This window comes from Nerophis lumbriciformis, linkage group LG21 (genome assembly GCF_033978685.3).
Source record: "Nerophis lumbriciformis linkage group LG21, RoL_Nlum_v2.1, whole genome shotgun sequence".
Classification (NCBI taxonomy): Eukaryota; Metazoa; Chordata; class Actinopteri; order Syngnathiformes; family Syngnathidae; genus Nerophis; species Nerophis lumbriciformis.
In genome coordinates, this window is record NC_084568.2 from 22,773,319 (window position 1) to 22,797,887 (window position 24,569).

Below are 24,569 nucleotides of genomic sequence, written 5' to 3' on the forward strand. Positions count from 1 at the left end.
ATTACAAACTCAGTGTGTAAAACATCGTCAGCAACTTTTCGGCCTTGTTTTGTGCAAACACAAGCTTATAGACCCATTGTCTGTCTGACTGAAGTCGTCTTTGTATTTAGAACATGCTCAACAAAATGACACGGAATAACATCACGAGTGGCACGCGAACTGTGAAAATAAATCGGACCTGCAAGGATGATTCTAAGTACGGGCAACAGTGATATGCTTGTGCATGCGTAAGTGAAAACATGTTAGGTATGTAAGAAATGCTTGTCATTCTGACCAAAACTATTTCTGAGCAACAATTATTTACAGGTTTGTTTTAAGAACGTCCACCCACGGCGCTTCAAAAAAAAGAAGTGTGGGAAGGGTGTGTGAATGTGAGAAAAGAGACGAGTGTGGCTGCTCATCTGTCTACCCTGAGGAATTTTGGAAAGAGGACCTCAGTCACCAGTGCACAGGAGATGCACTAACATTCGGATTAAAATATCTTTGAAGGTTAGAAAGAGATGAGGAGAGTATCGCCTCCAGGGTACAATGTTTCAGGAACAGCCTGTAAGTCAAGCTTGCTGCTCGTAGGGAACTTGCATATCTGATCTGCTGATGTACAAAATAGTTGAGCTTTTCTGCATATTCTTCTTTCGGACAAAAGTCTCCCCTCAGATGCTCTTTTAGTCCCATATATCGGTTCTTGGCCCTGCACTCTTTAGTATTTTCATGCAGCCGCTAGGCGACATCATATGCAAATACGGTGTTAGCTTTCACTGTTATGCTGATGACACCCAACTCTACATGCCCCTAAAGCTGACCAACACGCCGGATTGAAGTCAGCTGGAGGCGTGTCTTAATGAAATTAAACAATGGATGTCCGCTAACTTCTTGCAACTCAACGCCAAGAAAACGGAAATGCTGATTATCGGTTCTGCTAGACACCGACATTTATTTAATAATACCACCTTAACATTTGACAACCGAACAATTACACAAGGCGACTCTGTAAAGAATCTGGGTATTATCTTTGACCCTGCTGGACTTTTGACAAGAACAAGAAAGTTTGATCATATTAGGCCTATACTGGCTCACCTGCACTGGCTTCCTGTGCACTTAAGATGTGACTTTAAGGTTTTACTACCTACATATAAAATACTACACAGTCTAGCTCCAGCCTATCTTGCCAATTGTATTGTACCATATGTCCCGGCAAGAAATCTGCGTTCAAAGAACTCCGGCTTATTAGTGATTCCCAGAGCCCAAAAAAAGTCTGCGGGCTATAGAGTGTTTTCTATTCGGGATCCAGTACTCTGGAATGCCCTCCCGGTAACAGTTAGAGATGCTACCTCAGTAGAAGCATTTAAGTCCCATCTTAAAACTCATTTGTATACTCTAGCCTTTAAATAGCCCCCCCTTTTTTTAGACCAGTTGATCTGCCGTTTCTTTTCTTTTCTCCTCTGCCCCCCTCTCCCTTGTGGAGGGGGAGTTACACAGGTCCGGTGGCCATGGATGAAGTGCTGGCTGTCCAGAGTCGGGACCCGGGGTGGACCGCTCGCCTGTGTATCGGTTGGGAACATCTCTGCGCTGCTGACCCGTCTCTGCTCAGGACGGTTTCCTGCTGGCCCCACTATGGACTGGACTCTCACTATTATGCTGGATCCACTATGGACTGGACTGTCTGGGGGACGGCGTGGCGAAGTTGGTAGAGTGGTCGTGTCAGCAATCGGAGTGTTGCTGGTTACTGGGGTTCAATCCCCACCTTCTACCATCCTAGTCACGTCCGTTGTGTCCTTGGGCAAGACACTTCACCCCTTGCTCCTGATGGCTGCTGGTTAGCGTCTTGCATGGCAGCTCCCGCCATCAGTGTGTGAATGTGTGTGTGAATGGGTGAATGTGGAAATACTGTCAAAAGCGCTTTGAGTACCTTGAAAGTAGAAAAGCGCTATACAAGTATAACCCATTTATCATTTATTATCATTTATTATGTCAGACCCACTCGACATCCATTGCATTCGGTCTCCCCTCGAGGGGATGGGGTTACCCACATATGCGGTCCTCTCCAAGGTTTCTCATAGTCATTCACATCGACGTCCCACTGGGGTGAGTTTTTCCTTGCCCTTATGTGGGCTCTGTACCGAGGATGTCGTTGTGGTTTGTGCAGCCCTTTAAAACACTTGTGGTTTAGGGCTATATAAATAAACATTGATTGATTGATTGATATTTAACTTGCATTACTTTAACCGCAATACCCATATGTTATTGAGCAAAATGTGATTTAATCTTATTTCATTAGACACAGACTGGTAATTACAAGGGGTGTAAGTGTACGCGTATAGTGGTACCTCAATTTACAAGCTCAATTAATTCCATGACCCAACTCAAAACACGCAAATCATCCCCGCCCATTGAAATGAATTGAAATCTGCTTCATCCTTGCTTGGCTGTACCAAAACACCACAATTTTAACATGTAACATGCCTTTAAAAAAATAACTGTAGATAAAAAAAAATTTGAAAAACAATACAAAAGTACAAACGACTATAGTTGTTTTACGAAACAATGTAATGCTAATGTAAAGCATATACCTCTTTCAGTGGATTACAGAGCAGGATTTTCTCTTAATGATGGTGGCGCACCGTCACGGCAAAATTGAAACGGCCACACCTTTATAAATAGGTTGTTGTTTTTAACGGAAAATCTAATTAAATTAACAAAATGTACTGTGGGCTCCAGAAGAAGTCAAAAGTCTGACACTATTTTTAACTTTTATTGCCAATGTTATTGTTGCGGGTTCGCTCAAAAAAAACTATATAATCATTAGGGGTGTAACGGTACACCAAAATTTCGGTTTGGTACGTACCTCGGTTTAGAGGTCACGGTTCGGTTAATTTTCGGTACTGTAAAAAAACATCAAAATATAAATTTTTTGGTTATTTATTTACCAAATTTGTAAACAATGGCATAACATACATATACACACAGGGTCCATTGCCAGGGTTAATGTGGTCAACATATATAAAATAAAAACTAAATAAGATAAGGCTCAGAATGGTTTCTTAACAAAACTTTTCTACATATAAAGTGCTTTTTTTGATTGATTGATTGATTGAGACTTGTATTAGTAGATTGCACAGTACAGTACATATTCCGTACAATTGACCACTAAATGGTAACACCCAAATAAGTTTTTCAACTTGTTTAAGACGGGGTCCACGTTAATCAAGAGCTGGACAAAGTGGCTGGGGAGAGGGAAGTCTGGGCTTCCCTGCTTAGGCTGCTGCCCCCGCGAGACGACCTCGGATAAGCGGAAGAAGATGGATGGATGGAAGTTGTTGCTCAGATTAAATAAAATGACAAAACTTTTCTTCTACATATTAAAAGTGCAATGCTGCTGAACAATGTCGGCAAACCTCCGTCCACCGCACCGCGCAGCCGGAGTGTTCCCAAACGGGAGATCTTAACGAGGCAAGAGGGTCTTACAGCTCTGTTGTCCTAGCCCGGTCGTTGCTAGCACGCCGTGTGTTGTGCCTCAGTGTGCATTGTTTACACAACGTGCGTTACGCTACTTAATATTTCCGTGTGGAAACTCGTTCCGTACACCTCCGGACCGAACCGAAGCCCCCGTACCGAAACTGTTCGATACAAATACACGTACCGTTACACCCCTAATAATCATACAAACAATGATGGCTCAGTCGCAGATTTCGAGTTGGGTTTTTTTTGGACCAACTCTCGGTCACCAGTGCACAGTGTACAGAAATATATACGGTGCCAAAAATGGGTGAAAATGAAAAGGAAATACAAAAAAATAAAGTATTTACAAAATGCAGCAATGAAAAAAATGCCGCTCAACAATCACCAATCACTGTTTGTATTTTTCTCCAACTCTCCACAACCAACCTGCTTCCTTACTCTGAATGAACAGTCTCCCTTAAATAGTCCAATCCCATCCCTCAGAGCAGGCTCAATTTCAACAGTATTCCCTCCCGTGCACACACTTTCATCTTTATGCTTCCCGGGACACACAACAACACTTTCTCATTCTCCGCCACTCCACTTTCAGGCACGGACGCTGTGTTCACGGTCCTGGGAACAAAGAAGCTCAAATCCAAACCACATAAACATTAAACATTATCACCAGCAGGTCGTCACACTGTGAATGGATGTATATAGCTTATGTTTTGCGCACTATTAACTGGTGATGCACTGAACATTTGGCCGCCGAAAAAAGACTTTGATCTCTGAAAACAGCCCTGCCGATACCGGATGTTGCGATGACGTAAACAAGACGCACACCATTGTCCGGAGAGTAGGCCGCATGTCTGCGATCGAATGTGGACGTACTTTAATATACCTGATACATACCGGCGGACATCGATCAACAAAATGTGCAAATATTATTAGGAGGACAGTGGCGGCTTTTAAGAAAAGAAGGCTTGCAGCTCGCTTTTTGTCCGGGGCATTGAAGGACAGAAATAGAGTGTCTAAACAGGAGTACAGTCTAGGGATGTCCCGATCCAGGTTTTTGCACTTCCGATCCGATACCGATACTGACCGATAACGATACTGACCGATACTGGCCTATCCGAGCATGTATTAAAGTTTAAAGTTATTTACCCTACTTAGTTGTCAGAATCATGTTGAAAAGGGTTTTAGTACTCTTGATAACAACTAGCCAGCTGAATTAGGGGAGTTTGAATAATACACAATGGTTGGTAACAAGAAACTGACCTGTTTATTCAAGGATAAACACAAAATAGACAGAAATGGCATCATTGAACTAGGGCTGGGCGATATGGCCTTTTTTTAATATTGCGATATTTTAAGGCCATGTCACGATACACCATATATATGGGGATATGTTTAGTCTATGTCACGATACACCATATATATGTGGATATTTTGCCTTAGCCTTGAATGAACACTTGATGCATATAATCACAGCAGTATGATGATTCTATGTGTCTACATTAAAACATTCTTCTTCATACTGCATTAATATATGCTACTTTTAAACTTTCATGCAGAGAAGGAAATCACAACTAAAAAAATCACTAATTTTTTCATACGGTGTTGATGTGGAAATGTTTGCCTCGGCATTTTGATGGTGTGGGCGTGTGGCACCGAATAGAGATAAGCGTCTCGACAGACGTTACAATATTTGAACAATGATGACGAAAACTGTTTTCTCTGTCGTGTCCGTGTGTCAAAAATTGTTATGCGCTTATTTTTTTATTTGATTTTGTGCGTGGCATAGATTTGCCGTGCGCAATTGCACAGGTGCGCACCTTAGAGGGAGCGTTGCTAGCACGGCTGCGCTAGCATCACAGCTAACGTTAGCCATGCTGCTACAGTTGTGACAGTTTGTGACGTGTGTAAGAAGGTGCGCTTGCTGTCTGTGAGAGGAAGACACAGGAAAGAGTGAGAAGAGCCTGTTGTGTAATGCCAGCAGCTAAAAGCAACTGCGTGAGAATCCACAAACCTGTGGATGTGTTGAAGGTGTGCTGGAAAATGCGGAACGGAAATTAGGAAGCAGCAGAAAAGTGGAATGTATTATTTAGATAGGTGCGTTGGAAAACACGGACCGGAGTTTTTTTAAAAACTGGATCTGGATCGGCATTTTCCCATGCCTTGCCGATACGCATTTTTTGGCAAATATCGGCGGCCGATCCGATCCAAATATCGGATCGAAACATCCCTAGTACAGTCTATAATAACACCAGAAAAAGATGCTAGATTGTTGCTATTCGTTTTTTAATAAAGACCAAGTCACTAGAAGTCCCTAAACACTTAAACATTTTTAACTATGTACATTGTACAATAAGCATTTGAAAAATAGAGCAAAATGACAGGTCCGGTGGCCACGATGAAGTGTCCAAAGTCGGGACCCGGGGTGGACCGCTCGCCTGTGCATCGGTTGGGGACATCTCTGCGCTGCTGACCTGTCTCCGTTCGAGATGATCTCCTGCTGACCCCACTATGGACTGGACTCTCACTATTATGTTAGATCCACTATGGACTGGACTCTCACAATATTATGCTAGATCCACTCGACGTCCATTGCAAGGGTTTGGATTTTGGATATTTTTAGAGGACCTTATAGGCAAAATAGGTTAATATCTACAGTATTACTTGGATGGTCCCCACATCTGCGGTCATCTCCAATGTTTCTCATTGTCCCATTGGGTTGAGTTTTTTCTTGCCCTGATGTGGGATCTGAACCGAGGATGTCGTTGCGGCTTGTGCAGCCCTTTGAGACACTTGTGATTTAGGGCTATATAAATAAACATTGATTGATTGATTGATAATTTATATTTTTTTAGTCTTTTTAACCCTGCAGAGGACTTTGAAATCCTTTGTCGTCTGTTCTGATTTGTGTCTTCCCATATCAATAGAGCCAACATGTACAATGAGACTAGTCACTGCAGAGAGATGGCTTGCCAATAAGTCTGAGATAGTAGCGAGCAATGGCATTGAAAAAGCGGATATTCCGAATTATGCTATCTTCTGCAATCAGTGTTATGGGGGAAAGGAGTGGACGCCATGTGCTTGGGTTACTATCACACTGAGCAACAGCAGAACCGGAGAGAACACCACCGGAGAGAACACCACTGGTCCGTAGCGCGGCGTGGTGACAAAACGCCCCGGACACTAGGAACAGCTTCAGGCATGCTCAGGAAGCCGAGCTATGGGTGGAGAAGCAAGCCCACTGCCCAGCCTTTGGCTCACAGGGATAATGGCATTAGCAAGGGTTTGGTTCTATTACTGTACCAAAAGTTTACCAATACGTGACCTTAATACAGGAGGTATGTGTAACGAACTGTGGTGATGCCGAACTGTTGCACTTTTAATGTGCCCCACCCAGGGCTCGAATTTAACCACGGCAACCGCGCCATTTGCCGTAAGCCCTAAAAAATTGACTGCCCTTGACTTTTAACTTGTTAATGGACTAGGGATGTAACGATAAACGGTATAATGATAGAAAGCAGTAACATTCCAGACGGTTAGTAATACCGTGACATCCCTATAATGGACAATTGTAACGTAATTGTTTCGTCGAATAAATTGATTAAAAAAACCCGACATACTTGTTTTCTTACATTTTCAATGTTTATATATCAATCAATGTTTATTTATATAGCCCTAAATCACAAGTGTCTCAAAGGGCTGCACAAGCCACAACGACATCCTTGGTACAGAGCCCACATAAGGGCAAGGAAAAACTCACCCCAGTGGGACGTCGATGTGAATGACTATGAGAAACCTTGGAGAGGACCGCATATGTGGGTAACCCTCCCCCCCCTCTAGGGGAGACCGAATGCAATGGATGTCGAGTGGGTCTGACATAATATTGTGAGAGTCCAGTCCATAGTGGATCCAGCATAATAGTAATAGTAAGAGTCCAGTCCATAGTGGGGCCAGCAGGACACCATCCCGAGCGGAGACGAGTCAGCAGCGCAGAGATGTTCCCAACCGATGCACAGGCGAGCGGTCCACCCCGGGTCCCGACTCTGGACAGCCAGCACTTCATCCATGGCCACTGATTAAACTGATTAATTCACCTTAATCGGTTTAAACAACATGGGCAGAACCATTTTGGAAACGTGTGTCAAAGGTTAACCGACAAAGAGAACAGCCGAGTTGTTCTGAGACTTTCCCAGAGATACACTAGTTGCATCAGGGTCTGGAAGGACCTCAGGTGTTGCGCTTTGGAGCCCCTGCCTCGAAAGAAAATAATGTTTGCCTTGGTGCCCTTCCAACTTGCTTTGGTGCCCTAAAATATGAGCCCTCCTTTAAGGCAACACTTGCCTTGACCTTAAAAAAGTAAAAATTTGAGGCCTGCCCACCATCTATTGATGTTTCGTGTTTCACATTTCTCAATTAAATACTAGGAATTTAATGAGATAGGCTCCAGCACCCCTCGCGACCCCGAAAGGGACAAGCGTTAGCGGTAGGAAATGGATGGATGGATGGATGGATGGATAAATGGCCATCATCTGAATTACATCTGAGATAAGTGTTAGAGGTAACTTGGTAGCATATCCAATCACTATTGTTTCTTTTCAACAATCTACAAGACAAACTATCAACTACTCGTCAAATAATTTAATCTCAGGCAACAATTATACAACTATGTCCCTGGATAGCCAAGGCCAAAAGTCAACAAAAGGATGGGCGCTTAACCAGTAAAACATTTTCCTCAAAGTGTCTACTATTGTTTCTCTTTGACACAGCAAGAATGCTATCGGTGATAGATAATCCACCAAATAACCCATTATGCAGGGATTAAATGTAAAATTGGTCTGAAATATCACTGCAGCAATTTTTGTTGCTGATTTTCAACATAGATTCAGTTGAAAATCAGTTATTTAATATGGAGTGTAATTAGGGCTGGGCGATATATCGATATATCGCGTGTTTGTCTCTGTGCGATATAGAAAATGACTATCGTGATATTTGATTATACGTTCTCACGCAGTTTTTAGCTGCAGGCATTACACTACATGAGTTTCTCACTCTTTCTTGTCTCTCCTTCTCAATAAAACAAGCGCACCTTTTTACATACGTCACATACGTATACGCCCTCGCGGAGCAGAGAGGTAGCGGCATGGGTAACGTTAGCTGTGGTACGAGAGAAAGAAGGTGCGAATCTGGTAACAAATGAAGGACGAATTAACTCCCAAGAAAAACAGCACCGGGTCCATCGTCTGGCGGTGGTTTGGCTTCAAGCGGGAATATGTCGAACAGACAACCGTAATTTGTCAAGTATGCGGCAAAAGCGTTGCTACACAAAGTAACATTACTACTAATATGTAGCATCATTTGAAAAGTTACCCGCTAGAGAATGAGGAGTGCTTGAAACTCTGCATGTCAACATCTCCGTTAGGTGCCACACCAACAAAATGCCGAGGCAACCATTTCCACATCAACACCGTATGAAAAAAATAGTCAACAACAGAAGGAGATAACGTCCGCAGGAACCTACCACATAGCGAAGGACATACACTATTTGATTTCCTATTATGGAGCTCATTTTTATTTGACAGTTATTGAAATATCTCGTGTGTTATCATGCACAAAAGTGCACTTTATTTGTTTTAAACTATTGTAGTGGCGTTCTGTACAAAAAGTGCACTTTAATTTAGTGTTGTTTTGATACGTCAACTTAGTGACATCATGCACAAAAGTGCACCCATAGCTTGTTTTAAAATGTCTCTGATAATCTTGCACTTTCTGTTTTGAAATGACATGAATGTTTGTGCCACTGCTTAATAACTGTTTAATAAATACAGTTTTGGTCAATTGACTTAGTTGTGATTTCCCTCTGTGCATGAAAGATTAAAATTAGCATATATTAATGATGAACAAAAATGTTTTAATGTAGACACATAGAATCATCATACTGCTGTGATTATATGCATCAAGTGTTCATTCAAGGCTGAGGCAAAATATCAAGATATACAGGTAAAAGCCAGTAAATTAGAATATTTTGAAAAACTTGATTTATTTCAGTAATTGCATTCAAAAGGTGTAACTTGTACATTATATTTATTCATTGCACACAGACTGATGCATTAAAATGTTTATTTCATTTAATTTTGATGATTTGAAGTGGCAACAAATGAAATTCCAAAATTCCGTGTGTCACAAAATTAGAATATTGTGTAAGGCTAATACAAAAAAGGGATTTTTAGAAATGTTGGCCAACTGAAAAGTATGAAAATGAAAAATATGAGCATGTACAATACTCAATACTTGGTTGGAGCTCCTTTTGCCTCAATTACTGCGTTAATGCGGCGTGGCATGGAGTCGATGAGTTTCTGGCACTGCTCAGGTGTTATGAGAGCCCAGGTTGCTCTGATAGTGGCCTTCAACTCTTCTGCGTTTTTGGGTCTGGCAATCTGCATCTTCCTTTTCACAATACCCCACAGATTTTCTATGGGGCTAAGGTCAGGGGAGTTGGCAGGCCAATTTAGAACAGAAATACCATGGTCCGTAAACCAGGCACGGGTAGATTTTGCGCTGTGTGCAGGCGCCAAGTCCTGTTGGAACTTGAAATCTCCATCTCCATAGAGCAGGTCAGCAGCAGGAAGCATGAAGTGCTCTAAAACTTGCTGGTAGACGGCTGCGTTGACCCTGGATCTCAGGAAACAGAGTGGACCGACACCAGCTGGACTGCTGCTGAGTGGTCCAAAGTCATGTTTTCTGACGAAAGCAAATTTTGCATTTCCTTTGGAAATCGAGGTCCCAGAGTCTGGAGGAAGACAGGAGAGGCACAGGATCCACGTTGCCTGAAGTCTAGTGTAAAGTTTCCACCATCAGTGATGGTTTGGGGTGCCATGTCATCTGCTGGTGTCGGTCCACTCTGTTTCCTGAGATCCAGGGTCAACGCAGCCGTCTACCAGCAAGTTTTAGAGCACTTCATGCTTCCTGCTGCTGACCTGCTCTATGGAGATGGAGATTTCAAGTTCCAACAGGACTTGGCGCCTGCACACAGCGCAAAATCTACCCGTGCCTGGTTTACGGACCATGGTATTTCTGTTCTAAATTGGCCCGCCAACTCCCCTGACCTTAGCCCCATAGAAAATCTGTGGGGTATTGTGAAAAGGAAGATGCAGAATGCCAGACCCAAAAACGCAGAAGAGTTGAAGGCCACTATCAGAGCACCTGGGCTCTCATAACACCTGAGCAGTGCCAGAAACTCATCGACTCCATGCCACGCCGCATTAACGCAGTAATTGAGGCAAAAGGAGCTCCAACCAAGTATTGAGTATTGTACATGCTCATATTTTTCATTTTCATACTTTTCAGTTGGCCAACATTTCTAAAAATCCCTTTTTTGTATTAGCCTTACACAATATTCTAATTTTGTGACACACGGAATTTTGGATTTTCATTTGTTGCCACTTCAAATCATCAAAATTAAATGAAATAAACATTTGAATGCATCAGTCTGTGTGCAATGAATAAATATAATGTACAAGTTACACCTTTTGAATGCAATTACTGAAATAAATCAAGTTTTTCAAAATATTCTAATTTACGGGCTTTTACCTGTATATATTGTGTATCGTGACATGGCCTAAAAATATCGAGATATTAATAACAGGCCATATCGCCCAGCCCTACTTGGTAACAAATCCAATCACTATTGTTTCTTTTCAACAATCTACAAGACAAACTATCAACTACTCGTCAAATAATTTAATCTCAGGCAACAATTATACAACTATGTCCTCGGATAGCCAAGTCCAAAAGTCAACAAAAGGATGAGCGCTTAACCAGCAAAAATGTAAAACATTATCCTCAAAGTGTCTATTATTGTTTCTCTTTGACACAGCAAGAATGCTATCGGTGATAGATAATCCACCAAATAACACATTATGCGGGGATTAAATGTAAAATTGGTCTGAAATATGACTGCAGCAATTTTTGTTGCTGATTTTCAACATAGATTCAGTTGAAAATCAGTTACTCAATATGGAGTGTAATCCTCTTTTGCCAAATGAATTAAAATTCTCTGTTTTTGTACGGGTTATTCTGATGTTCTTTGAACCTGTCTTTTGACCAATTCAGTATCTCTCACTGTGGGGGGAGGTGTAGTCAGCGCTGCCTGTAGGAGGAAAAGTCACCGCCGCTGTCCATGGTACTGAGGACGAGCACCAGCGGGCAGGGGCGGGGCATGTGCTGACGGCGAGACACAGCTGGCAGGTGATTAGATTTCACAGGTGGTACGTGTTAATCTAATCATCTGTTGTCTTTAACAGTAAGCGGCCGGGAGCAGAGGAGGAGAGATGATTGGGAGTGACTGCAACGTCACGACATGCTGAAAAACATTTTGGAAAGATCTTGTTAAAAACATTAAAACTTTGTTAAACCTGCACGCTTGGCTCTTGTGCCATGTCTACAGTGGAGCTGCTAGGAAGCGACTTCCACACTCACCCATATTCCACATCACATGTGTACAAGTTGGTTAACTGCCATGTTTCCAATGTGACTAAACTGTGAATTCATTCAATAGAGCAAAATATGAACTCTTCAAAAAGAAAGCATCATACTATGGTCTTTAAAAACCTGAGACATTCAGAAGTTTGCAGCATCACTGGTTGCTACAGCCGCTTATTTTACCATCTATGAGAAATAGTGACGTAAGTAAGTCGGCGAGTAGCCAGTGAGAAAAGACAGCAAAATGACCCACTTTACGGCACATACAGGCTAAGTATAACTGCAGTTAAGTCTGACTCACTATGAAGCATGCATCCCATGCATGAACATTCACTGCTTCAAAGTCAGATGGCGGAAAAGCTACAAAAATAGATTGTCTTAATTCTGGAATTGTGTAACACTGGTAAATATTTGATAAGAGGAACAAACGCTCACTTTGCTCAAGACCGAAATGGAACAAGCGCAGGTTGAGTGCAAAGTTTTAAAAGTTTGTAACTTTAACTGCAACACAATTTAGCACCAAAGTAGTCCGACAATAGTTTTTTTTTTTTTTAAGAACTACAGTGCTTCTTTTCAGCATAAAAGCACAAGAAATTACTTCATACATCAAACTTGTTTTTATTGAGGGCCACATCACAATTATAGCTGTCATCAGAGGGCCACACTAATTGATGTGTGGCGGACTACATAAAAGGATGTGGCGGACCACAATGTGGAGGACCACGTTAAATGATATGACGGGCCACTTTAAATGATGTGACAGACTACATTAAGTAATGTGGCAGACCACATTGAATGACATAGTGGGTCACTTTAAATGAGGTGATAGATCATATTGAATAATATGGCGGGTCACTTTAAATGATGTGACGGACCACATTGAACGACATAGTGGGCCACTTTAAATAATGTGGTAGATCATATTGAATGATATGGCAGGTCAATTTCAATGATGTGACGGACCACATTGAATGATATGACGGGCCACTTTAAATGATATGACGGGCCACTTTAAATGATGTGACGGACTACATTAAGTAATGTGGCAGACCACGTTGAATGACATAGTGGGCCAATTTAAATGAGGTGGTAGATCATATTGAATAATATGGCAGGTCACTTTAAATGATGTGACGGACCACATGAATGATATGGCAGGCCACTTTAAAAGATGCGACGGACCACATTAAACGACATGGTGGGCGACTTTAAATAATGTGGTAGATCATATTGAATGATATGGCAAGTAAATTTAAATGAAGTGGAGGACCACATTGAATGATATGACGAGCCACTTTAAATGATGTGATGGACTACATTAAGTAATGTGACGGACCACATTGAATGATATAGTGGGCCACTTTAAATAATGTGGTAGATCGTATTGAATGATATGGCAGGTAAATTTCAATGATGTGACGGACCACATTGAATGATATGACGGGCCACTTTAAATGATGTGACGGACTACATTAAGTAATGTGGCAGACCACATTGAATGACAGTGGGCCACTTTAAATGAGGTGGTAGATCATATTGAATAATATGGCAGGTGACTTTAAATGATGTGACGGACCACATGAATGATATGGCAGGCCACTTTAAAAGATGCGACGGACCACATTAAACGACATGGTGGGCGACTTTAAATAATGTGGTAGATCATATTGAATGATATGGCAGGTCAAATTAAATGATGTGACGGACCACATTGACTGATATGACGGGCCAAATTAAATGATGTGATGGACTACATTAAGTAATGTGACGGACCACATTGAATGATATAGTGGGCCACTTTAAATAATGTGGTAGATCATATTGAATGATATGGTAGGTCAAATTAAATGATGTGACGGACCACATTGAATGATATGACGGTCCACTTTAAATGATGTGACGGACTACACATTGAATGACATTGGGCCACATTAAATGAGTTGGTAGATCATATGGAATGATATGGCAGGTCAATTTAAATGATGTGACGGACCACATTGAACGACATTGTGGGCGACTTTAAATAATGTGGTCGATCATATTGAATGATATGGCAGGTCAATTTAAATGATGTGACGGACCACATTGAATGATATGGAAGGTCAGTTTAAATGATGTGGCAGACAACATTGAATGACATGGCAGGCTACATTAAATGATAACATAATATAGTGATCTACTGTACTTTTATTACTTTTGACTACATACCTAATTCGTCAAGCACTCGAGTCAACTTTGTTACTTTCAACATTGTTTACATACATGCAATATATTTCAGCACTAAGAGGTGGATAGGATATATTTATGTTATTGAATGTTTAATTTATTATTATGAATTAATTAATTGTTAGGGGCAGCACGGTGGCACATGGGTTGATGCGTGTGCCTCACAATACGAAGGTCCTGGGTTCTGTCCTGGACTCGGGATCTTTCTGTGTGGAGTTTGCATGTTCTCCCCGTGACTGCCTGGGTTTACTCCGGCTTCCTCCCACTTCCAAAGACATGCACCTGGGGATAGGTTGATTGGCAACACTAAATGGTCCCTAGTGTGTGAATGTGAGTGTGATTGTTGTCTATCTGTGTTGGCCCTGTGATGAGATGGCGACTTGTCCAGGGTGTAGCCCGCCTTCCGCCCATGTGCAGCTGAAATAGGCTCCAGCACCCCCCGCGACCCCGAAAGGGACAAGCGGTAGAAAATGGATGGATGGAATGCATTGTTATTCTGAACATGATTCTCTTTATAAAGCAAGTAAAATTATTTTAAAGCTATTATTACTATTTAATAGTAATGATACAGTTTATGGAAGATTTATTATAATTGCTTTATTAGTTGATTTTTTTTAAATAAAATGTAATATGGCAGTCAACCATCAGCTTTGCTCACTTAATGACGATGTAGTTGGATGTCCCCTCTGAAACACGCTGGAGAAAATCCAGATGATGTTTCAGAAAGGCAGAAGTCTTCTTTGTATTTCTTGTCGAAATAAATACAGCAACATCACAAATATATTATTTTTGAAGATGTTTAATTTAATTGTTAATAGAAATGTCTACTCTAAAAGTCCAGCCCATTTTAAGGAATTGCATTTGAAATAACCCTTCAGCTAATTTGTTGTCGATGGTTGTACTTTCAAATGTAAATGTAAATATTATGTGGGATATCATTTAGGACAGCTGAATGTAATTGCCTGTTTTGTAATATTTGCAAATAAGGCAGGAAATTAGGTAGTTTTAGCACATTATTTATGATTGTATACAAGTCAAAATAATACTTGACAATACAATACAATACAATAAGACATGAGTCAACCTATTCAGGTTTAAACATCTAAAGAAAAAGATGCAAAGCTTTGTTTCCACACACTGAAAAAAGTTCTGTGCAATAAGTTGTCTCCACTGCTCTCTCTCAGGGGAGATCGTGAGAGGTCGCTCAACATTACGATAGTCAATGTCTTGTATTTTAACACAAACTTAGGTTACACGTCACGCCAAGCATTACATGTCTGGTGTGAAATGTTTTAAATGAATAAATATAGCTATACTTACATTTTAAAGTTGCTATTTTCTCTCCGCTTAGAAATGTAACAAAGTATTGTTCTATACAGAGTTTTGCCAAATATCACGGCTATATTGAAGCAAACAGACTGGCTACAAACCTCAACAAAACCGAATGCATTACAGCTTCCAAGAAACCACATCCATCTGCATGTAACATCACATGCAACAACTAAATAAAACAAGTGGATCAATTCAAATACCTCGGTGTCACAGAAACATCTGATGGTAGGTGTGAAAAAGAGATAAACAAACGGAATGCCATGTCAAAAGACAGCTTCAACACAATGAGTCTTATATTTAAAAATAGAAACATCTTAATTGACACCAAACTCAGAGTCCTCAAAACGTATGTATGGTCTCTCCTACTTTACAGCTGTGAATGCTGGACTTTAAACAATCAACAACTGAGAAAATTAGAGGCAACTGAAATGTGGTTCTTCAGAAAAATACTCCGCATATCATGGACTGAAAAGAAAAGTAATGAATAGGTTTTCGAAATAAGCAGCTGAAATTCCTCAGACATATAATTAGAAAAGACAGCTTAGAAAAACTGATGTTAACAGGAAAACTAGTAGGAAAGAAAGCTCCAGATCGACAACGAACAACATATATCAACAGCCTTAGAACGGTTATCGGAAATATCAATTATATAGAACTCATAAATAGAGCCCTGATCATCGATGCCTGCAAACAGACCTGATACCCCATGATGATGATATCGAGACAAACATGGATAGTAAAAAAATTTGGTGTAAAGTTTATGTACCGTTTATACAATATTTTGAAAGTATGGCTACGTTAACACAAAGATAGCATATAACTTAAACAGGATTTAAAACTCCTCTGTCTTCCAGTCTTCTTCTTCGGTGTTTTACCTGCAAGCCTAAGTCTAGTAAAACGGCTTCCGGGTAAACTTATTGTAAGCTCCGCCCACAGGCACCCCATGTCAAAGCACTGCTATTAGTTTTAAACCTTAAAAAGAAAAAGAAAAACGTAAAAAAGAGAAGCAAATGTGAAAAAAATGTGGGAAAAAAAACTCTGTGAAACATACAAGACAATACAAGTGTACAAAAATATGAATATTTGTACCAAAAGCATGTCATGATACAAAAAAATATGTTATATATTTTTCAATGTTTGTATTTATTTGTTTGCAAATCCTGTTTGGGTGCAAATGAAACTATTGTACAATGTCAATTTTATTTTCAATACCAAATGCTACTGGCAGTGTTTTGGCTCCATATATTGTTAGTTAGCACATGCTTGAAAAAATATCAAGCTAAATTCAAAAGTTAATGGCTAAATTGGAGCCACTAAATAAGTGTACGCTTCATAGTCCGATCAGTCAACTAATCCTTAAGATAGTTAATTAGTTGACTATCAAAATATCCGTGAGTTGCAGCCTTAGTTTACACTTGACTAAAACCAACTGTACTACCAAAGCATGTTTGTTTTAACTGGTAAATTCACCCCAAGACTTAAATGGTCTCAATCCAACTGTTTGGACTGAGACAGTCCTGAGTTTGTTGGACTGTGTTCACACTTGACTCATCAATCCATACCAGCAGAGCCACTGAACTAAAGTTTGTCAAAAGGACAATTGTGAACGCACCCTTGAGTCTCTGTCTGAGATGTGTTGTATCCGAAATAGCTGCAATTGCGCGTTTCCTTCTCTTAAGGTATTCATGTGTGATTTCCACAAGCGTCCGTACATGCAGAAAAAAGAAAACACGGGCATGTCTGGATGACTCGCCTCCATCTTTCCAGTGGTAACCTCTGAGTTACGAAACCGGTTGTTATGAAGCTGGCTGTGGCGCGTTCTTTCGGACGTCACTTCCTCTCCGAACTCAGTTTGTAAACGATCGATGAGTCCACACAGAGCTAAGAGCCAGAGATTCAAGAAATACACGGTGTACTTACTCGTGTAAAGAATTATCCAAGGAGGGGAACCTTAAACGATGGGTTAATGTGGCTGACACAGGGCTTAGGCTAAATAATTATTCGTTTAAGGAGTTATCCGGCTTAATGTAGACAGAGCTTTAGTTCACACTTGACTAAAACTAGCTGTACGTACAAAGCTTGTTTGTTTTAACTGGTAAATTCACCCCAAGACTCAAGTAGTCTCAATCCAACTGTTTGGCTGAGACAGTCCTGAGTTTGTTGGACTGTGTTCACACTTGACCCATCAATCCATACCAGCAGAGTCAATGAACTAAAGTTTGTCAAAAGGACAATTGTGAACGCACCCTCCAGTCTCCGATTAACCTACCATGCATGTTTTTAGACGGTGGTGGGAAAGTGAGAACATACAAACTCCACACAGGTTGGCCATAGCCGAAACAGAACCCACTGGCTGTGATGCATAGGTGTTAAGCACAGTGCTGTGTTGCTCTAAATAAACATTAAACATTCTAAAATCAAAGTATGCTTCACTTTATAATCCCGTCTTTAACGATTTCCTTCACCTGACTTTGACTACCATTTGTACCATCTTGGGATATCAGCAACAGTTTAGCAGCTTCAAATGTGTAAAGCAGAGTTTTGTTTTTTTTACTCACTTTACTGGAAAATGAAGTCTCCACTCTCTGCACTTCCAATTGCTGAATAATGTCAAATATTCACTAAAAGCCATGCGTCATTTGTCACGGAGGATAGGTGTATAAATGGCCCACAAGTATACCACTTATCTCTTCTCTCCAGAGTCTAATTTGCATAAGCTCCAAACATCAAACAGGAATGCACTAGTGCGGGTAGTGTCTGGAGTGCCCACAACTTCATTTTGTCTGGTTAGTTATTGTCAAGGTCAACTATGTCACTCACTATTAAGGATGGGAATCAAATACTGGTTCTTCTTTAGAACTGGTTCCCCACTGTATTTATTCCGTGGAAAAGCTTTTTCAAACAATTCCCTTAACAATGACTGAGGGCGGGAATGGTCAGAGAGCCAGAAACATGGCGCCAAGGCGGCAGAAACGATCCAAAGTTTGGCTATATTTTAGAAGAAAAGATTGTACTTGTAAAAATTACAAGGTTGCTATTTCATCAAATGGAGGGCATATGCTGAAACATTTGAACACTCAGGATATAATAACTATAAATGGATCTTGTGATATTTGAACAGCTCCGATCTCATCCCTGTAGTATCAACGTGAGCATGTCATCTCCCATAAATACAACAGGTACTAACTAATATCGCCTATAATTTGCCAAATTATTATTATACTATATACCATATACTATATAATCAACTATATACTATATAATCAACTATTACCTGTTGATTTGAAATTAATGCCCTCTCATTTAGATAAGAAATGTGATGAATGTCTTGCATACTTGCCAACCTTGAGACCTCCGATTTCGGGAGGTGGGGGGTGGGGGGCGTGGTCGGGGGTGGGGCGGGGGCGTGGTTAAGATATATTTATATATAAGAAATACTTGACTTTCAGTGAATTCTAGCTATATATATATACATATATATATATATATATATATATATATATATATATATATATATATATACAGTATATATATAAATAAATAAATAAAAGAAATACTTGAATTTCAGTGTTCATTTATTTACACATATACACACACATAACACTCATCTACTCATTGTTGAGTTAAGGGTTGAATTGTCCATCCTTGTTCTATTCTCTGTCACACACACATTATAAAAATATACATTATAAAATCAATAAGAAAACGGGAGCTCTAATTTGGGAGTCTGAATTAGGATCAGAAGTTCCTATATAAACATTGCGCACTCACGTCGCCTTTTTGTATTGATTACTGCAGCTGTGCACTGGATTCATTCACAAATACAAACTACAACTCACAAACACTTTAGAGTTAGGCTCCACCATCAGAATGTGTACTTAAACTTATAAAGATCACATGGATATTATTCAGTGAGTTGATTCACCAAAACTAACCTGTTATACAGGAGGAAAAAGCACACAGGACGTTTCAATTGTTTACAGACTTGTCGCGCTCATCAGAATGACAAGACACTTCCGGTCTGCAGGTGATAGCATTCAATTGGGAAGAAGCCCCCTACTGACCAATGTGAATACTGATAAATGTGTAATGACAGCTCCAAAAACGAATTCAAACCACAAAATAAAATAAATAAATCAACACAAAAATGTGACACATTATGAGTGGGTCACATATGCATGTACAGTAGATGGCAGTATTGTCCTGTTTAAAAGTGTCACAACATTGCTGTTTACGGCAGACAAACTGCTTTACTGTAGACGAAAACTTGACAGCTGTTGTGTGTTGTTACCGCGCTGGGAGGACGTTAATGAAACTGCCTAACAATAAACCCACATAAGAAACCAAGAACTCGCCCTCAATCATTAGCTGCTTATATTGTGGGAAAGCGGACATGTGAACAGGCTGTCAACACGTCACGCAGGTCCGCATGGAGCTGGAGGGGGCGTGGCCTCCAGCTCCGCCTGAATTTCGGGAGATTTTCGGGAGAAAATTTGTCCCGGGAGGTTTTCGGGAGAGGCGCTGAATTTCGGGAGTCTCCCGGAAAATCCGGGAGGGTTGGCAAGTATGATGTCTGGTGGTGGTTGGAGGGGCGGTAGGAGCAATCTTGCAGCCACACGTCCGTCAAAAATGTAGCTTACCACCGCCATTGTGTGAATGCGGAGTGAATGAATAATGGGTTCTAACTTCTCTGTGTGCGCTTTGAGTGAGTGTCTAGTGTATAGAAAAGTGTTATATAAATCTAATCCATTATTATTATTATTAAAGTATATTTAATAGTTTTGGCCACTGTAACAATACACACAGTTTGAAGAGTTATACTGTGTTTGCATATCTAAATAAGTGAAAGTGGCACTTTGACATACCAATAGTGGTACACCTACCAAAGTTTAAGAATCACTGCTCTAAACTACACAAAATTGATGCTACTCAACCTGTTTGTTCTCTTTTTTTCAAAATAAAAATTGATAAAAGAACCAACAACAGAATCATTAAGCAGAATTGAAAGTGCAATGGGAACCGGAAAAAAAAAGATAAATTCCCATCCCTACTTACACATCCCTACTTACACATCTTATACACCACAAACAGTAGTATGATTTCTGATTTCATCATATTGTTGTAGGCCTGTGCCTTATGGACGGACAATTGGACAAGGTTATTTCTTTGTGATTGCCAATGGTAGCTGATGCTTTTTAGGGTTGAATGTTTGTCACTTTATTTTGCCGATTTCACAGTCTGCAGCCCTCAGAACTGAAGCCGGTGGAGTGCAGCGGTAATAATTGCTTGTCGAATCGGCTGATATTCTGCTCCTTTGAGTTGTACAGAATTTCAATGAGTCTTTCAGTAAAGAATACACGGCACATTGGCTAAACACAACAAACAAGAAGCAGCTATTCAGTGGTTGAGGTTCTCTAATTCGGTCTAAGCAGCTAAGGCTATTTAAAGCCAGGTTTTCACAGGGTGGTACAGTTTACTTCATCTTAATGTTAGATGATTAGAAATAAATGGCCATGCTAATTATCTTATGAATATGGTGATGTTTTAAAGCACAAACTCAAGGCTCGGGGGCCAAATCCGTCCCGCCACATGATTTAAAGTGGCCCACCAAGTCATTTTATGTGGTCTGTCACATCAGTTATGTTGCCCTCGCCCTTATTTTATGTAGCTCGCCGTATCATTTAAAGTGGCTAGTCATTTCAATTTTATGTGGCCTGCTGTTTCATTTTATGTCAGTGTTTCTTAACTATAGAGCTGGGGCCCATTGTTGGGCTGAAAGCGCCCCCTAGAGGGCTGCTAAAAAGTATTAATTTTTCAGCTGTGGTCCGTATGGGCCGCGGCAGTGCTTAGTTGTAACACACTTTTCCACCACTTGTGGCAGTAATAACAATAACAAACAAACTAAAGCTAAAGTCAGAGAAGTTTCTTAAGCGCAAAAATTATGACTGAAGTGGTGAAACTGTAGTTTCATTGGCACTTCAATTTGATTGACAGTTGAGTTAAGAAACATATTCATTAATAATTTAGTTCACTTATTTTAGCCCATCATAATTGTATGTACATTCACTTTTCGTCAGTTAATTATGAGTCCCTTCTTATGCAGTATATTTTGTTAGTACTTATTTTTTCTAATCACCCTGACCTAAATCTAAGGTTTTAGTGTAAATCAAATAATCTTTATGATTAACACATGGTTTCATTTGACAACGTTGGAATCTGTAAGGTGGTTAAATATAATCATTGAATACGATTAAAATCAAGACTATGCTTACTAATTCAGTGGTAATATTTGAGTGGACCCCTGACCCCTCTGTAGTGGTAAGATGGGGCCCCGAGGTCAAAAAGGTTAAAGGGGAACTGCACTTTTTTGGGAATTTTGCCATTCGTTCGCAACCATTATGAAAGACAAGACGATGGATGGATTTTTTTTAACGCAGTCTAAATATTAAATAAACGTAAATAAACGTCCGCTTAGAGCAGAGCCAAAGGGAGGTCCTTTAGTCGGCCATAAAATCCAGTTAATAAACCATTAAAAAAACGCCAAAAATATTCCATTTACATTTCGTAACTTGAATATTAACCAAGTATTAGAGATTTTGTCATTATAAGCGCTAACATAGACAAACTATAGTGGCGCTGTGATAACAAGCTTGTGTGCAATTTTGACAAGATCAAGTGGCGAGGCGTTTCCTCGATTTCTTGCTGCCTGGAAGTTTATTGAAGATCATAAACCCTGCCTCTCACCTGGAAAGTAGATGGCTGAGGATATACTCAGATAAGTTGGCCCCCCGCTTCCCCTCCACCCCGTTTCTTCGCAAGGATCATGAGTCATTCTTCATTTAAAATGTGAATATATGAACATACTAGGAGTCGGCATCCTAATGACAGCAGACCTTATACAGTAAGTGATCTTTTATTATGTTTGTTGGCTCTCATGAAGTCTGCAGTGAGTAATAGTCAGTGTTGAAGAAGAAAAAAAAGCAAACGTGGTGCGCTTTTTTAAATTAATGCGCCACGTGTGCTTAAAATAATCAAAATACATAAATATTAAATGTTTTTATGACTTGTCCAGGGTGTACCCGCCTCCTGCCCGAATGCAGCTGAGATAGGCTCCAGCACCCCCCACGACCCGAAAGGGATAAGCCGTAGAAAATGGATGGATTATAAATTTGCCCGTTACTACATTACATGTGTACTTAAATCCTGTACATAAAACCTTAATGGAGATGTTTGGATGTTTTTTCAAGGGCTCCCATAGGCCCTATTGTAAGCAGACTTTTGATCGCATTTATTTAAAATTTAGAATGCATTAAAAAAACAAAAAAACATCTATCGTCATGTTGTCATAATGATTGTGAACGATAGGCAAAATTCCCCATAAAGTGCTGTTATTATCTGTTGCCCACCACCATCATTTAAAGTGGACTGCCTTGTCATTTTAGACTTAGACTTATTTTATGTGACAAACTGCATTATTTTGTATGATATACAGTATTGATTTATGTGGCCCGCCACATGATTTGAATGACCTGCATAAAAGGCTGGAAATAATAGAGCACTTTCTGACAAAATGCATGTATTATTCTTTAAACGCACAATATAACATTAACACAGCTCTATATTTTGATATGTAGGCTCCAACAAAACATATACCGTATTTTTCGGAGTATAAGTCGCACCGGAGTATAAGTCGCACCTGCCGAAAATGCATAATAAAAAAGGAAAAAAACATATATAAGTCGCACTAGAGCCCGGCCAAACTATGAAAAAAACTGCGACTTATAGTCCGAAAAATACGGTACAGAGGATCCACAATTAAATGAATGCTTATGTATCCTGAATTATATGTGTTATATATTGTATGTGTTTTTCACTTGGGTGTAAGTTTTATTTGGTCGGGCGTAGCTGATTCCAGTGTCTGAAAAACTCTGTGATCTCTACAAATGTTTAAAAAGTGTACATAGGAATATGCAACCTTTTCTGCATAGTTTCTATAATTACAAGATATGTAAGTATGTGACATTTTCATATCACGGTTATTATTCTCGCAGTATTGTTGAATGTGCTAAAAAAGTACTTATACACACTCTGAAATCATTTGACCAAGTTACTTTTTTAAATAACTAAAATAAAGAGACAATGTTGGAAAACCCACTATTTTGCACTTTACGATTTATTAAAAAGAAAAGTACATTACAAATCAAATCTATTATTTGCATGTATTATTTGTGGCAGGCGTTGTGGCATCCTCCTGTGTTCAGCAGCATAAAACAATCATTTTGTTCTAAGAGAGCACAGCTTGTAGGTTCAATATGCACAATTGAATAGCTTAGTTGCTCAGACAGCAATGTGTTTATATACAGTCGTGGTCAAAAGTTTACATACACTTGTAAAGAACATAATGTCATGGCTGTTTTGAGTTTCCAATAATTTCTACAACTCTTATTTTTTTGTGATAGAGTGATTGGAGCACATTCTTGTTTGTCACAAAAAACATTCAAGAAGTTTGGTTCTTTCTTAAATTTATTATGGGTCTACTGAAAATGTGAGCAAATCTGCTGGGTCAAAAGGTATACATACAGCAATGTTAATATTTGGTTACATGTCCCTTGGCAAGTTTCACTGCAATAAGGCGCTTTTGGTAGCCATCCACAAGCTTCTGGTTGAATTTTTGACCACTCCTATTGACAAAATTGGTGCAGTTCAGCTAAATTTGTTGGTTTTCTGACATGGACTTGTTTCTTCAGCATTGTCCACACGTTTAAGTCAGGACTTTGGGAAGGCCATTCTAAAATCTTAATTCTAGCCTGATTTAGCCATTCCTTTACCACTTTTGACATGTGTTTGGGGTTCATTGTCCTGTTGGAACACCCAACTGGGCCCAAGACCGAACATCCGCGCTGATGATTTTAGGTTGTTCTGAATAATTTGGAGGTAATCCTCTTTTTCATTGTCCCATTTACTCTCTGTAAAGCACCAGTTCCATTGGCAGCAAAACAGGCCCAGAGCATAATTCTACCACCACCATGCTTGACGGTATTAAAAGCCTCACCTTTTCTCCTCCAAACATATTGCTGGGTATT

The 24,569-nt window shown here is 40.0% G+C and overlaps 1 protein-coding gene across 2 annotated transcripts in view; it reads right to left on the reverse strand.

Annotated features, from left to right (window-relative positions):
• The window catches only part of samd12 (sterile alpha motif domain containing 12), a 387,486-nt gene that overhangs the window by 333,153 nt on the left and 29,764 nt on the right, over positions 1 to 24,569 (reverse strand). The gene's annotated exons all lie outside the window — the stretch shown is intronic.